The sequence below is a fragment of the Ctenopharyngodon idella genome, chromosome 8, assembly GCF_019924925.1.
Source record: "Ctenopharyngodon idella isolate HZGC_01 chromosome 8, HZGC01, whole genome shotgun sequence".
NCBI classification, from domain to species: domain Eukaryota; kingdom Metazoa; phylum Chordata; class Actinopteri; order Cypriniformes; family Xenocyprididae; genus Ctenopharyngodon; species Ctenopharyngodon idella.
In genome coordinates this window covers 20693512-20710903 of record NC_067227.1, presented here as the reverse complement: position 1 = coordinate 20710903, position 17392 = coordinate 20693512, and positions in this window count along the sequence as shown.

Here is a 17392-nt window from a genome sequence, read left to right as displayed (position 1 = left end):
ATGTTTGTTATTAAATGTTTCTGTCACTGTTGCAGTGCATTAATGTAGTGTGTTTGTGTTACTTGTGTACAAGTAATATTGGATATTGTGCACAATATTAATATCCTACCCAACAGCTAAACTTAACAACTATCTTACTAACTATAATAAACCGTAATTAGGAGTTTGCGGCTAAAATCCATAGTTAATAGTGAAAATTGGACCCTAAACTAAGTGTGACTGTGAATTCTTTTCTCATTTTCTACTTTTTCTTATATTTGAGATGTTTTTCATGAATTAGACTTTTAATAATTAATAAATTAACGGCCTAATGTACATCGATCAGTTGTTGACAAGTCACATTTGCTAAACATAAAGATTACCTATTATGCCCCTTTTTACAAGATGTAATATAAGTCTCAGGTGTCCCCAGAATGTGTCTGTGAAGTTTCAGCTCAAAATACCCCATGGATTTTTTATTACACCATGTTTTAACTGCCTATTTTTGGGTGGGAGAAAAAATGCGCTGATTTGGTGTGTGTACCCTTAAATGCAAATGAGCTTGTGCTCCCTGCCCCCAAGCTCACGATTCCAATACACAGAGGCATAAACAATACAGGAGAAGCTCACACAGCAAATATAACTCTCAAAATAGATCATTACAAACTGTTCGTAATGCAGCATATCAGATCACATATGATGTATTTTGTGGATGTTTGGCAGCATTAGATTGTGAATGAGTTTGATAGCGTGCTGCACGGCTAACATGGCTAAAGCTACACGCTTTTGGAGAGACTTGAATTATACAGACTGCAAGTGTTTTCGGGATAAAAATGAAAATAACGACATGGCTCTGGTCTCCATGAGTACAGTAAGAAACAATGGTAACTTTAGCCATATTAAACAGTACATTAGCAACGTGCTAACGAAACACATTCAGAAAGACAATTTGCAAACATCGCGAAATATATATGAAATTGGATCAGCTGGTATCGATCCATCATTGAGAATCAACATCTGTGCAAATCCTGTGTTTTACTGACCCTCGTGTGCAAAGCAGTCTGGTGTAAAATAAGTTTAAATTTATTTGGACACATTCCCTTCATAAATAAAATTACACCACTGCATCCTTAGATGCCAGGAGTTTATGGAGGCTCATGTTTACTATTATAGCTGTTAATAGATCATTGATAATGTTTACATAGCTGAGACATATCATGAGCTCAGGGACGGTCGTTCTTGAGTGCTGCTGTCCTGCAGAGTTTTGCTCCAACCCAACTCACCTTCCTTCATGTAGCTTTAGTAATCCTGAAGACATTCAAGTGTGTTTGATCAGGGTTGTAGATAACAGCTGCACTCCAGGACCAGTGTTACTGCTACACCGTAGTCGCTTGCGAAAACAAAATGGCGGTGCAGTGGGTGGAAACATACAGATTAAGGGGCGGTAATTAGAGGTGCACCGATACCATTTTTTAAGGACCGAGTACGAGTACCGATACTTTTTTTTTCTAGTACTCGCCGATACCGATACCTATACATTTATTAATTTCTCTCTCTGTTTCTCTTTGTTTTTTTTTGTTTTTTTGTTTTTGGTGATGTTGCAGTTTTCCAAGCACAACACAGTGAGACTAATGAATGTAGGACAGCTTCTTTATTATTACTCTAATGAAAAAAATAATAATTTTTATGTGCTTGTCACAAACTGAAAGAACAACATTTTCAGTGTCCAATAACCTTCAAAGGGCATAATTACCAATATATATATAAAAGAAAATTACAAACAATACAACAAATACTATAGAGATACAAATTAAATAAACTTGTTTTTCAGATACAGTAGGTTTATTTACCATGTATACATTTATTTAACTTATTTTGTTGTTTTATTAACATTAATGACAAATATTTAATTAGGCTATGGACCATTTAAGACCTTTAAATCCATGGATACTGACACATATTCTGTTTTCACCCAAATGTTTACGTCCACTTAAGCCATAACCGACTGTGTTTACATGAGATACTCCACACGATGGACATTTTGAAAACTATGAGTGCATTTGACCATTCAGGCGCAAGGAGAACTGATCGCGCGAGAACTGGGATCGCGCGCAAGAAAGAGAGAGAGCGCGCGAGAGAGAGCGCTTCTGGTCTGTGTCATTCAGCGCGATTCCGCCTATCCCGCCTTCACTAATCTATAACGAATTGTGATTGAAAGCATGCAGTTCGCAATGTGTGTGTTGTCATCATTAATTTTGAAGTATTTCCACACCCCTGAGGCTGACATTGTTTCTGCTGCTGCCGCCGGTGTCTCTGTGCACGGAAAATTCTGTCAGTTACGTCACGTGAGGTATCGGTCTTTGGTATCGGGGGTAGGCCTATTTTTACGTACATGAGCTTGGTATCAGGCCCGATACCGATAGTGGTATCGGTGCATCTCTAGCGGTAATATTATAGTAAGATCCCCTTCCTGTCACAAGGGGAGCGAAATCTGAGCGGCTCATTTTTTCACTTGCTTGCAGAGAAAGGCTTACCTTAAGGTTGTCCTTTTTCACGTTTTCTGGGTTGGTAGATGTACCAGGGACCTGATTATAGCACTTAAACACAGAAACGGTCAGATTTCCATGATATATCCCCTTTAAGTTAAAGTTATGAGATTCCTTCAAAAAGAGAGAAAGAGAAGATTTTAAAAATTAGTTCTTTTGAATTACATGCTCTTGATAATTGAGAGGTCAGTTGTATGACTTATATTTGTGCTTATTTAAAAAACAAATCTTTACAGAAAGTGCTTTAAATATATCTAATTTTTTTTTTTTTTTAACAAATGAGAGGTTATATTTCTCAGATAAAGTATAATGTTTGATTAAAACCTGTTTATTTATTTATTTTTTATTTAATTTTTGCTGCTGTGAATGGTGACAGCATTGAAATTTTGTTCTGTAGCAGAACTAGAGTGTGTAATTCTCTATTTTGAAACTAAATCACAACCCATGTTAGTACATTACCTTGAACATATTGGAAATATGACCAAAAAAAAAAAAACATGCAAGTAATTGATTTTTCATATGGTATCAGTAGGTGAATGTTCTCAAAACCCAATTTTCTCAACATATCAGTGAAATCTGGAGTAATAGTTCACCTTGAGAAAAGTCTTGTCTAGAAGATAATACATCAAAATAATATTCAGAGACGGCAGCCTGCCTTTATTTCATTTATTTATTTATTTTTTGACAGCTGCAACACCATTTTAAAAAACTAATCATAATTGTGCTCCTGGTTTTGAATATATTTTCTCTATTTTGGCCTTGGTTATAGAGGGCTTGGGAGAATAGGAAAGGACCTACACAGTAAATTATTGGTGGTTTATTGAGCTTGCTGGAGGTTGAAAAGGCATTGCTTGGATGCAGAGACAGGTCAGAATTAAACTCTGTCTGGTCAACATAACTCCTGATGTGTGTCACGCAGGTGAAGATGAGCTGTACTTTACGCAACAGTATGATTGTACATCTATGCTATAGCAAGTCTATATTTGTAGGAAGTGTTCTGTACTGCCAGCGGTACTTTAAATTCAGCTGTTACAGGAAGTGTATTTAAGTTTTGAAGCTTTTAAATGGTATATTACATCATATAATCTTCAGCCAGGCTTTCTCATGTTTTCAAGGCCTCATAACTAAGTATATGAATAATTTAAATGGATCAACACCAAACGAAATACCTTGAAAATATTTCTCTATGTTCGTGTTAAGTACAAATCGGATTTGAGCATTCATGTCTTTAGAAAAGTTTCCGGCCTTGATGATTTTCTGCCTAAAGCTTCACACAGCTATAATGTAGATGATATGCACAGAAGGAAAACAATGCTGAATACATATCTCTTTTTATTCTTTCCCAGCAGTGTCCACTGACAACAGCCTGTCATTTCTGTCACAGAGTCTCCGGCACAAAGGCAGAAACGGATCAGTATTCCTATTGTAAAAAAGCTGATGTCACCACTCTCCAGATGATTTGTATGCATTTTGTTTGTTTGCTCTCTTTGAGAAGCACTCGGATAATTGCAAGTAAGTACATGACAGTAAGAGCAGTTAGCAAATAAGAAAGTCGCAACATCATAAACAGGCAGCAACACGTCTTTTGGAAATGTACTCTAATTCACCTATAATCAAATAAGTCTCGGCTTAGACAGAGAGGAGACCGCCGTATACTCCTAATTACAGCTCATAGCACTAATTACAGAGAGTAGTTACCAATCCTTGACTGTATTAAGACTTCTGTTTGCATATCAATGATGATATTTCCAAACCAAACCAAAGTCTTATTTTCTAAAATGTTTCTGTGTTGACTTGCCACTTTAGACCATATGGAAACCTGTTTCAGCCTGAGAGTGAAAAATAAAAAACTCAGATGAAGTTTAAAATAAGAAATCTAAAGAAAATCAGATCTAAAGTAAAATCGTTAGATATCAAGTCAAAATGCACCTTTGTTTCTCATAAATGTGACTTCATAGCTCACAATGTGTGAGATAAAATTGAAATTATGAGAAAGTTGAAATTAAGGAATTTAAAGTCACTGACATGAAGTGGAAATGACAAGAAAAAATGTAGGTTGCAGTTGTTCATATATAATCTATAAAATACATTAATTCTTCTGTTAGAACCTGTGTATTAGCCTATTTACGTTTTTGTAAAGCTGTTTAAATGTTTTTACAATCATTTTAGGGTTTATGGCATTCCATGGTCGTGGCAACAAAGTTGTAAAATTGCATATAACTTTACACAGAAAAGGTTAGTAAGCAATTTTTTTTCACACTAAAATTGTGCCAACACTTGTACTATTTGTCTTGTGGTTATACTTTTGACCAGTGTTGGCGGTAATGCAATTAATGACAGAATTTTAATTTTGGGGTGGACTAACCCTTTAAGTAATGCAAGTTACTTTGTTTTTTTTGACAGCTCTCCTGTCTCCATGATTCAGTATTCCTCAAAATGAATAAAAACTGTGAAATGCAAACTCAGAACATTACGCAAAAATGCAATAATGGGCTATATGCACGGAGCGTTCTTTAGAACTTCCGCAATAATATAAGATAGCTCGAAAACTTGCGGTGATATGTAATTTGCTGGTGTGTTGAGCATCAGTAGTGTAATAGCCTACTTATTTTATAATCAGAATATAGTCACTTAAATAGTCAGGCATAGCATTAATTTAGCTATTCAAACGTAAGACAGCATAAAAAATAAATAAATAAAGACGTACCTCAGTGTTCCTCCTCGGCTAAATTCAATTCGACCATCAGTTTTCACACTTTCGTGTGAAAAAAAGTGTCAAAAATTAAGTATTTATAGTGCACTTTAGAATAAATTGAATAAAATGTGTGTTTTTACAAGTGTGCCGAAATCATGATCTTGCGCTGCACTGACTGACAGCTGCCGTGATTACAAAGGGAAAGCGTGGTGCTCGCTTTCTGTAATTCATTCACAAGAAAAGTTGTTTTTTATAAGATTTTGTGAGTACTTCATACTTCACACTGACAAAATGTAAACCTAGTTATTTTATAAAGTTTAATATTTAGAAAACGAAACTAATTGAAAAAACGATTAGAGGAAATGGCTGATATATGCGAAAATAAATGCTACTCTGCCACCACCTGCTGGTTATAGTGGTAATTATTGTCTTTTTTATTTTTAAATAAGTGTTTTCTATCAAATGTTGAATTTCCTATATTTTGAAATGTTCGGTTTTACAATGGGGATAATCTCAGAAGGATGAACAAATAATGTTTGTGGTCATCACATTAAAAATAACATTTAAAGTGCTGGGGGGGGGGGACACTGCGTTTTTAAACGGTCCCAATAGCTTCGTCTTTATCGCAATCAATAAAACTGGTTTATTGGCAAATTAGGTAAATGTGATAATTGCATTAAAATATGAATACAACATTAAAAAGTTAACCACTGATGGTTTTGTGTCGATGTACAGCGACTACAGAATGAACAGCTAACAGTTCACCGGTAATGCCCGAGCAGCCTTAAGGACAACCAGGAAGTAACCGTGCATATAGCCCATTAAATGTTAAATTACACAAGTATACTTTATGTATTTAATCTCACTTTATTATGCACCTTCGATGATCCAATTCAACCATACTAATAAGCAAAAATGACTTTAGATAAACATCACATTTGTGTTTCATTTTGTTGTTTTTATTGCCGATGTAAGAGTGTTAAACTTTCTTCTTCTGTAATCCAGAATGGCAGCACAAAAGGTTTGTTTGAGCTGTGCCCTCTCCTGTACAGTACTGAATTTGCATATACTTCGACCTGGGGCTTATTCATTTCTACTTTTGTTTGTTTCAAACTTTTAATGTTTATGGATTGTGGACTCATTCACTACCAGTTTAAGTGCCTAAGATTTTTGTGCTAATCAGCACCATACCACAAATGCTGTTGATTTTAACTTGTGCTGAACCCAAAATATTCATTTAAGATGTCACCTTGTACTTTGAAATAGTCTTTCTCTTGATGAACTTCCATTCGGCTTTCTTATTCAGCTTCAGGTGATTGCCCAAGGCTTTTGCTGAATCTTAAACATACCGAGCTTCATAAAAAGGCATACAAAATATCTTTAATTAGGCCTCTGTAATAATCAGGCTCAAGCCTAATTAGAGAAGCGCTGGTATTCCATTACTTCAAGCAATGGGCCTGAAGCATAGTCTACATATTAGCTTGAACAAAAGAGCATTCAGTGAGCACACGGTAATGAGTGGGATTGTTTGTATATATCTACAGCTGACAGTGTTGTCTCCTTTTACAATAGACATATGCACTGGAATGAAAGTTTTGTGATAACTAATATCTCTAATTGCCCGAGAGCGAATTGTAATTCTCATTTATTTTCAGGCACAAATTTGTTAGAAAGAGACTGTGCTTGGATTAAGGAAGCAAATCTTTGATTTTTACTTAGCAAAATGGCACAAGGAAATGTACAGCTTTTAATTGTGTGTATAACCTTGAACAAAAAAAAATGGTGATTGTTTAATGAGCCACAAAGTTTTAAAAAATCCTTTATTTTCCCTTTGAGGTTGTTTGGAATTGTCTCCTTCAAGATGAATCTTAGGAGCAAAGACTGAATCTACTGTAACAAACCAAACCAAATCCAAACTGAAATATCAGGTGATGCAAGCTTTTTCACTTACTGTACACTTCTTTACAGTCATACATGAATTTGGATTTCAAAAGGCGAAGATTGATTTTAATTTGGATTATTGTTCGAACTTAAAGCTTATAGTTTTCATGTAAGAAACTGGCGGTTCATTTGCCTAGATTTACAGGAAAAGCTCTCAGAGTAGCATTGCTTCAAATCAATAATTGCACCTGATATAAGGATGTTTATACTGAAATATGTTCTAGTTGTGTAAATCATGTAGTGCAGTGATGCAGAATACACTAGGATCAATTTTTGCTAGGGTTAAAAACAGTGTTAAAAATATTTACTCATTAGCAAGGTCTCTTTTAAATGGCTTAGATCTCCATTAGAAGGTTCATGATACTCTGTTGTCCACAAATATGAGTGAGATGATCCTCACATCCACCTCCACATGGTTCATGACCTACTCAGAAATGCATTTGTTCATTTTGTTCCATTTCTCTCAGCCACGTCAGCAGTGAGCAGCACTCTAGATCAGATTCTGGTGCGCAGTGAAAGCGTGTTTGATCTTTAGCTGATCATTAAGTGAAATCTCTACATGATGTTTCCATCTGTGTTCGGCGGGATATAATGACCTCAAAAACCCCTTTCAGGTTTTTCCCCCTGCACCCCCAGCCTCTGGCATTCCAGTTTTCATTTTCAACAAACTACCAAAGAAACTCCTAGTGGGGTTTTAATTACAAGCTCTGTGATTTAGAAACAACTGATCCACACAAGACAAAATGCCCCTTTATGCTAATAATGCTCAGCTAGTGTGTTACCGAGACTGTTTATTGACTCTGACAAGCAGGAGTTCAGGAGGAAAGTCAAAAAAATGAAAAATGAAAAAGAAAAAAAAGTCTATAAAGCTCAGGTTGAAGGCTCAAATGTCTCAGGAGCATTGTGACAACATGCAGTTGATGTCACCGTATGCTGCATGTTCCCGGTAGCATTTAATTATGTCACTCTGTATCTCTGCATCTCTTTATATTTTTCCTGTAGCCTAGGTTGGACGAGGAAAAAGTACCACTTTTGGTCAAGGACATTTTAGGATTCCAATAAAAAGACTCAATGTACAAATGTCAGAGACCACTCTGAAAGTTGAAATTTGAAAAAATTGTAAATAATGTTAGGATTCTAACAGCCAAGGCTCATTAGAAAAAACTGTGGGAACATTTTTGCAAAACGACAATATGTAGCGTAATGTACGTTTTTCGTGACAGTTTCAGTGTGAAATGTCCACTGAGTGGCGCTTTTTCACTGAAACACATTAACGTAAATATGGTACGTTTTATATTACGTAGGTTTTGTATGTATCACCGCAATTCTGATTTGAAATATCCGGTGAGTGGTGCTAAAAATTTATTGCTCCATTATGTTTTAAAATAACGTACCAAAACCTACCCGTTATCAAAAGCAAATATGACATAAAAACGTAACGTAACCATGCCGTTTTAGCTTGTTTTTGATCTCTCATCCTCGAGCTCTTTTATCGCAAGTCGTGTTTCACAGGATTCATACCCAAGGCTTCCGCATTTCAAGTACAATTCCGTACCGCTGAGCTACCAAGCAAGCTTTTTATGTCAGAAAAGCGAAACATATGGTGCTGGTTAAGCAATGCAAAATGTCCAAAATGTATTTGTTTACAAATCATGCGCTTTGGTAAAAAGTGTTTTGAGATCATAACATATTTTTGTGCAAGGGGACGTGAAAACAAGTCTTTATTGATCCATAATCTGACCCTGTAATCATAACTGTGTATGAAAACGATTAAAAGTGCTTGCTGTTTTACTGCCTCTAGCATTCGTTTCTGTTGGAAACTGCAGTGATATGTAAGCCTACGTAGTAGTACGTATTTTGCATTTTGCAAAAATGTTCCCACAGGTATGTTTTTCCATGAGATCAGGTTGCAGACTAATTATATTAATTTAATTTAATTATTTAAGCATTTTCACTTGTGGTCTCAGATTTTTCACCCCACTGTAACTGATAAGTATAATGATTGGATTTGAAAATCATGTTGGAAATCATGCCATAAATTAAAGGGTTAGTTCACCCAAAAAATAAAATTATGTCATTTATTACTCACCCTCATGTCATTCCACACCCATAAGACCTTCGTCATCTTCGGAACACAAATTAAGATATTTTTGATACAATCCTGATGGCTCAGTAAGGCCGTTGCCAGCAAGATAATTAACACTTTCAAATGCCCAGAAAGCTACTAAAGACATATTTAAAACAGTTCATGTGACTACAGTGGTACAACCTTAATGCTATGAAGCGACGAGAATACTTTTTGTGCGACAAAAAAAAAAAAAAAGACGACTTTATTCAACAATATCTGGTGATGGGCGATTTCAAAACACTGCTTCATGAAGCTTCAAAGCTTTATGAATCTTTTGTTTCAAATCAGTGGTTCGGAGCGTGTATCAAATTGCCAAAGTCACGTGATTTCAGTAAACGAGGCTTTGTTACGTAATAAGTGTTTTCGAAATTTCAATGGTTCACCACTGGGGAGCGTGACTTTGGCAGTTTGATACATGCTCCGAACCACTGATTCGAAACAAAAGATTCATAAAGCTTCGAAGCTTCATGAAGCAGTGTTCTGAAATCGCCCATCACTAGATATTGTTGAATAAAGTCGTTATTTTGTTTTTTTGGCGCACAAAAAGTATTCTCGTCACTTTATAACATTAAGGTTGAACCACTGTAGTACATGAACTGTTTTAAATATGTCTTTAGTAGCTTTCTGGGCAATGTAAGTGTTAATTGTCTTGCTGGCAATGCAGGCCTCACGAGCCATCGGATTTTATCAAAAATATCTTAATTTGTGTTCCGAAGATGAATGAAGGTCTTATGGGTGTGGAACGACATGAGGGTAAGTAATTAATGACATAATTTTCATTTTTGGGTAAACTAACCCTTTAAGATTACATGTTATTCAATTTTTCCCATCCCAAAGATTTTTTTTTTTTTTTTTTTACACAAGCCATTTTTCAGTTGAGGTTGTTTGTGTGTGTATTTCTTAGGGCAGAAGCAAAATTGGGCTATAAAAGGAAGGACTGGAAACAAAAGCAATAATATATTCATCCACTTAGCCAGTAAATGAATCCTGTTAGGAAAGAGCAAATGTTTTAAATGAAGAGGCGATCTAAAAGAAAGCACTCATACATTTTGCATTGTTGTGCCTGATGTCTTTTTCTTTTTTTTTCAAAAGTATATAAGAAAGGTATACTGTACGGTGGATGAGAGAGTTATTTTCATCTGTTTCCATTAACCAGTGAACCAGTATAAAAGAACAACATTTAAATTAATTTAATTGATTACTCAATATAATTTTACAGTTTTTAAGGAAATCATTTCTTTGTGTCTCTCTCTCTCTGATTAAATCAGGAGCTGTTGAGAGCTGGACACCAGAGATTTGCTGCCTCTCATTATTAATGCTGTGTATTGGACACACGGGTGGGGAAAATGAAGTGGGCGAGTGGGTGTACGTGCAAGCGCTGGCAACTGTGGGTGCAAACTGTCTGTCTGTGCATTATTCCAGCATAATTACAGCTCGAGTCCTTTCATGTTTGCTGTACTGTATGTGTGATTATTATACAGATGCACTGCGTTTCTCTTGAACCTGACACACACAAACACACTTTTGAGGAAAACGGCATTCATCCACCGCAGCAGCCAAGCTGAAGTCAAAGGTCTGCGTTTTAATTAGTGATGGCTCATTCATGAACGATTCGTTCAATCGTCTGTCACATGACAAATGAACGAAAAACGCAGGAGGTGAACTAATCATTTGTGTTTCCTCATCTGTTATCTCATATCTTGAGGCTGCATTATAATGAATCCCTACTTTATGATCAAAGATTGCGTGTGAACGTGTACAGGGAATTTGGCTACTGAAAATATAACATTTTAACTCTGTTCAAATGAACAAAACGACTTGAAAAAGATTTTTGTTGAATGATATCGAACTAAAGAGAGTCAGTAAAAATCTTCCCATCACTAGTTTTAATGTTTTTATCTAGATTTAGTCTCAGAATTTTTAACCAGACAGCTGAACAGATTCATTTTGTGTGGTTAGACCATCTCGCTGTAAATTTTAATCATATAGTAATGTGTAGACCCAGACATCGTTATCATTACTCAGACAAGCTAATTACAAAATACTGAAACTTTTTTTTTTTTTTTTTGGTGGCTGTATGATGGTGACACCATTGTTTATGTGTGTTTAAATGTGATTGGACTTAAAATCTCATCTCATACTTATATTTGAAGATGTACCAAAGCCATATAGAAATTACAATATCATAAACATTTTTGGATGGGCTCTTTTGACCTGGACCAGTAGGAAGCCACATAGGGAACCACCAGAACAACTTTGCAACAACATTAGCAATGTGCCTACAGCCACTCAGGAGTCAGGACCCTTTAGAAACCACAACCACACAGAACAGGTTTTGGATGTAAGCACAGCTCACATTTTCTTCAGAAAAAAAATAAAAATCTAGCTTTCTCTTAAAGGAACACTCCACTTTTTTTGAAAATAGGCTCATTTTCCAACTCCCCTAGAGTTAAACAGTTGAGTTTTACCATTTTCGTATCCATTCAGCCGATCTCCGGGTCTGGCGGTACCACTTTTAGCATAGCTTAGCATAGTTCATTGAATCTGATTAGACTGTTAGCATCTCACTCAAAAATGACCAAAGAGTTTCGATATTTTTCCTATTTAAAACTTGACTCTTCTGTAGTTACATCGTGTACTAAGACCGACGGAAAATGAAAAGTTGCGATTTTCTAGGCCGATATGGCTAGGAACTATACTCTCATTCCAGCGTAATAATCAAGGAACTTTGCTGCCGTACCATGGGTGCAGCAGGCGCAATGATATTACGCAACGCCTGTGACCCCCTGCTTGCACAGGGAGCGTGCCTTGCAACCATGGAGACATTTGTGAGAGATGCTGCGCAATATCATATCAATATCACAGATTCAATGAACTATGCTAAGCTATGCTAAAAGTGGTACCGCCAGACCTGGAGATCGGCTGAATGGATTTGAAAATGGTAAAACTCAACTGTTTAACTCTAGGGGAGTTGGAAAATGAGCCTATTTTCAAAAAAAGTGGAGTGTTCCTTTAAAGTACATGTTTTTGAGTCATGCTTTGCAGTGTTGTGGGCCTCAGGTGTAATTATCTCTCCAAACATAGATGGTAAAATGTGCCTTTGCTGTAAACATCCAGAATAATCAGGACATGAGGCAGTGGAGTTACCCTGTGGATGATGACAGAGCTCTGACTGCTGGTAGATGTTATTCAGTCCCTTTCTCTGTCTGTTGAGATAATTCTAAATAAATTATTAATAATGCAATTGAGACATTATATATGTAATGGCCAAACGTCACTCCCCAGGCTCTGGCGGCTGACTCTAGAGACTGCTGTCTTTAGCGTCCCTGTTAGTGCACCCACCTCCCACTCCGAAGTCGTCGGTTCGAATCACACTCAGAGTGGGTCAAGTAGGGCTGGTTATATTTGGTGCCGTGACCTGGATGGGAGTGATGTTTAGGGGTGTGAGTGTAACGGAAGCCAGCTAGTAGGAGCTGTGTAAGGAAACCTCATACCCCTGCCCTCAAGAGGCACAATGGCGACTGACACCAGTGACTGCGGGCTTTAGCTTCCTTGTTAGCGCGTGCGCCTCCCTCCAGTGGCTGCGGGCTTTAGCGTCCTTGTTAGCGCGCCCGCCTCCGATGCCGGAAACCGCGGTTTGAATCACACTCAGAGTGGGTCGAGTAGGACCGGTTATATTTGGTGCCGTGACCCGGATGGGAGTGAGGTTTAGGGGGATAAGTGTAACGGAGGCCAGCTAGTAGGAGCTGTGCAAGGAAACCTCATTCCCCTGCCCTCAAGAGGCACACTGGCGAGGCACACTGGCTGATGCCAGTGACTGTGGGCTTTAGCGTTCTTGTTAGCGCGTCCACCTCCCATGCCAGAGACGCCAGTTTGAATCCTGCTCGGATCCTGCTATGTGTAACGGAGTTTAAATATTGCTGTTAAATTCATGCATAAATTGGGAAAACTCACATTGGCAGTTGCACTACTCGAGTTTGCGTATATTATATTGTGGGGGGGAGCTACGTCATCCGGACCGCAGCAGAGTCTCACATCTTTCGCTGCTGGTTTGCTTCGATGATCGCTCAGTCTTAAAAATTAATTTTGGATTGTTTTCAAGCTCAAGGTTGGACTTTTATACTACACACAAATTTACTTATTTTGTCTGTCAGCTCCTAGTTCTGTTAGTCGAGTCAAATATGTGTTATTTGTGATGATAAAATGAAGAGTTTGTGTATTAGCCTGCTTAAAAACAATACAAACTTAATTTTTAAGACTGAGCGATCAGTGAGGCAACTTACCAGCAGCGAGAGATGTGAGACTCATGCTGCGGATGACATAGCTCCGCCCCACAATATAATATACACAAATGCAAGTGGTGCAACAGCCAATGGCAAGTTTTCCCTATTTATGCATGAAGTTAAGGGGGGTGTATGTAACACTGTTTAAATATTGCTGTTAAATTCATGCATAAATTGGGAAATCTTTTTGTTGTTGTTGCAAGTTGCATTAAAAATCAACTGGGCTCAATAATCATTTTTAATGGGCATGATGCTTCTGAGGATCAGACGTATGTTGCTTCGGAGGTCCAGAGGACTCTGTTGTTTCATGAACAAAGAATGGCACTTTGTAAAATGGTAGACAACAGAGACTAGGTCATGCATCCACAAACCTCTACACACATGCTATCATGCTATGCCTCATTTTCCCCTCTGAGAGACAGAAAAAAGCTTTTTCCAGCACTTTTCTTTCTTCACGTTTTGGTGTCCTGACTGTAATTGCGTAATCACTGATAAAAGGCAGCAGCATATTGTTGTAGAGCATAGACGGGGCAAGTTTTGACGTCCCCTCGGATTTCAAAGTTGCTCTCTGAGCATAATGAAATCTGACAGCTATTTCTCAGCACTGCTCTGACACTGTTCTACATGGAAATAATTCTAGAACAATCAGATTTGTCCGACCCTTCCTGCTCTCTCCGAGGACCACCTAATACATGGCTTTTCACTTACCTCTCTTTAACACAAGTCTCACCTCAGCTGCAGACAGCGTGTGTGTGTGTGTTCTTGTATACATGGTTTATGAGGACACAAATGTGTATAATGACATGGGTATTACAACGTAAACATGGTTTATAAGGACATTTCCTGTGTCCTCGTAAACCAAATGGCTTAAAAAACACACTAAACTGTGTTTGTTTGAAATTCAAAGAACAGACAGCTTTCTGTGATGGGTAGGTTTAGGAGTAGGGGTAGTGTAGGGGGAGAGAATATACAGTTTTCTACAGTATAAAAACCATTACGCCTATGGAGAGTCCCCATAAACCACATATACAAGTGTGTGTGTGTGTGTGTGTGTGTGTGTGTGTGCGCCAAGGCAGCAGAGGAGGGGGAAGGGACCCGTGGCTGTCATATGTTTAAGCGGTGGTGTTTTTTAATCATCGTTTAGATTAGTGTAATTAAGGAAGCATATGGATGTACACCTGCTCTGGAGCTCCGTGAGTCACAGCTCTGCATAAAGATCCCTCACTCTCCCTCAGGTCTTCACTTTAACACTTTCCTAAGACTGACTTAACGCTGACGCAAGTATGATGACGTACAACTTACAGCAACTTTTTTTTTAAACGAATGACATAAATGACATAATTCCAACACTAGAAGGCAAGAAGAAAAATCTCATAATCCTAATTTACTCAGGTTACTGGGAAATTTTGTGCAGAGAGGAAGTGCTGACGTTAAGATAGGAAGTGCTGACTTTAAATTCAGCTGTCAGAGGCAGACATGTTCTTACCCAACTAGACCAAACTATACAGATAATGCATTATATGTTATACCTGACTCCCAAGTAACTACAAAAACATGCAGTTCTGGCTATAAAATCATTATGTAGCTTAGCAGCTGTAAACATCCTTCATTTAAAGAGCAATGAAACTTGTTTATTTATTTATTAACAAATGGAATTATTTATTTAACTTTGCTGGAACATTTATATTTATGTTTTATATTTATTTCATATCATTTTATAAATTTTATATGTCTTTAGAGGCTGTGCAGTACTGTGATTTTATTATAACTGAGGGGGTTTTAGTTTAACCGTTAAAATCGGTGTAATGCTTTTCCTCTTATGGCTTATTGCTGTATTTAATCACACACTAACATTTAGTGATTACCCATCTAAAATGGCATACAAATAATGACCATGGTTGGACAAAATTCAGAATTGAAATTTATATGAATTTTGCCACAAATTGGGATTAAAAGATTATGTTTTAGCTTATTTTCTCAGTTTGTCTGTCATATTTGGTACACTTATTGCAGTACTTTTATCTGGAGGTTTTTTTTTATGTATTTCTGTGATTAGTGTGTTAATGACTATTATGATGTAATGTAATGGCAAACATAATTTAGAATATTGCAGAATGGGATCTCCAGATGTTGTGAATGTCACTCCATGATTTGTTTTTTGAGCGGTGCCTCATTTGACACATGCTGTGAAGGCACAGATGTGTACAAAAGCCGTTGAAATCGGCTAATACTGTTTAACTGAGTTTGATGTTGTGCGTGACAAAGAACAATGTTGATTTTAATCAAAAACGAGTCATATTTGACTCCACTAATAGATTGCATTGATCGATAGTTGTTTTCCGAACTAAACAGTTAGGAAAGATTCTGCTTCTTGTAGTTAATGTGTCTCCATTTGTTTTGCAATCATTACAAACACAAGTTGATTCAGGGGCTCTGTGTAGTTCTGTATCATTAATAGCAGAGCTGACACTAAGAGACAAATAATCTGAACTGAATGGCTTTCATATGCTGCTACACAGAAAAAGTAAGATTTGTGGACGAAATTAGCAGTTTATTAGGCTCAAGCCATCGTGCTCTTGGAATGTGTTTGAGAGAGAGAGAGAGTATGTGGGTTTGGTGAAATATTGCCCACATTCTGTTCCATTTAGAATATGGAACCCACACACACACACACACACACACACGCACCACAGTGAGACTTTGTCATAAAAAATGCGAGCTTTTGACATCACAGCCTGAGGATGTGACCACACTAAATCAAATAAAGCTTTATAATCCAGTGTGTGAAGAGGCTGAGCTTAGAGCTGAGGAGAGGAAACCGGATCCTGAGCGCATTAATTCACCATCTCGGCTCTGATGAAATCATATGACTGCAGGCAGGGAGCGTTATTTTGCGACAGGAAGTCATAGATGTCATTGGCGCAGCTTGCGTGTCAGTTAATTTATTCAGGTCTGGCCTCACTGTGGCAGATGCGTGCTGTTTTAATTAGGACAAATGCCACCTAACACAACCCTCCGTTTGAGAGGAACTACAACGTGACGTTGTTACAGCAGCTGATATGAATCAGGCAACACACACACACACAGACATGCAGTGCGGTGTGTGTATATGATCTGCGCTTTGTATTGCTACAGATCTGGATGGCACTGATAAAACTAAGCCCACGATTCTCGTTTAAGCTGCAATCCCAGGCCTGCTAAGGAGCCACAGGTATTCCGAGGGCACAAGCGCTCTGAGCCCGAAGGTGTTGTGAGTCTCAGCTGAAGAATGCTGATCTGGGATCAGCTTTCTCATGCACATATAATCCTATTAAGCAGGAGATGAAAAGCACAAACTGATCTAAGACCAGTTATCACACACAAGCCCAAAGCATTCGGTGTACATAATTAACAATAATGGGTACTAATAACATCTAGGACTAATTAAGCAGATAATGTTTATCAGAATAGAAGGTGAGGTCACCAATCGCAATGCAATCTCTGAGTGGATCCTTCTGTAAGGCAATTAGCAGATCAACTTAAAGACTGATTTCTAATTAGGAATGCTTAAAGGGTTAGTGCGCCCAAAAATCATTATTTATTCACCTTCACCCTCACCCACTTTGGTTCATCTTTGGAAAACAAATTTAGATATTTTTAATGAAATCTGAGAGATTTCTTTCCCTCCACTGACAGTCTACACAACTACCACTTTGACGCTTCAAAAGTTCATGAAGAGATTGTAAAACTAATAAAATTAATTGAGTGGTTTAGTCCAAATTTTCTGAAGACGCTAGATCGCTTTATTTGATATGATTATAGATTTCTTTTATTCACATAT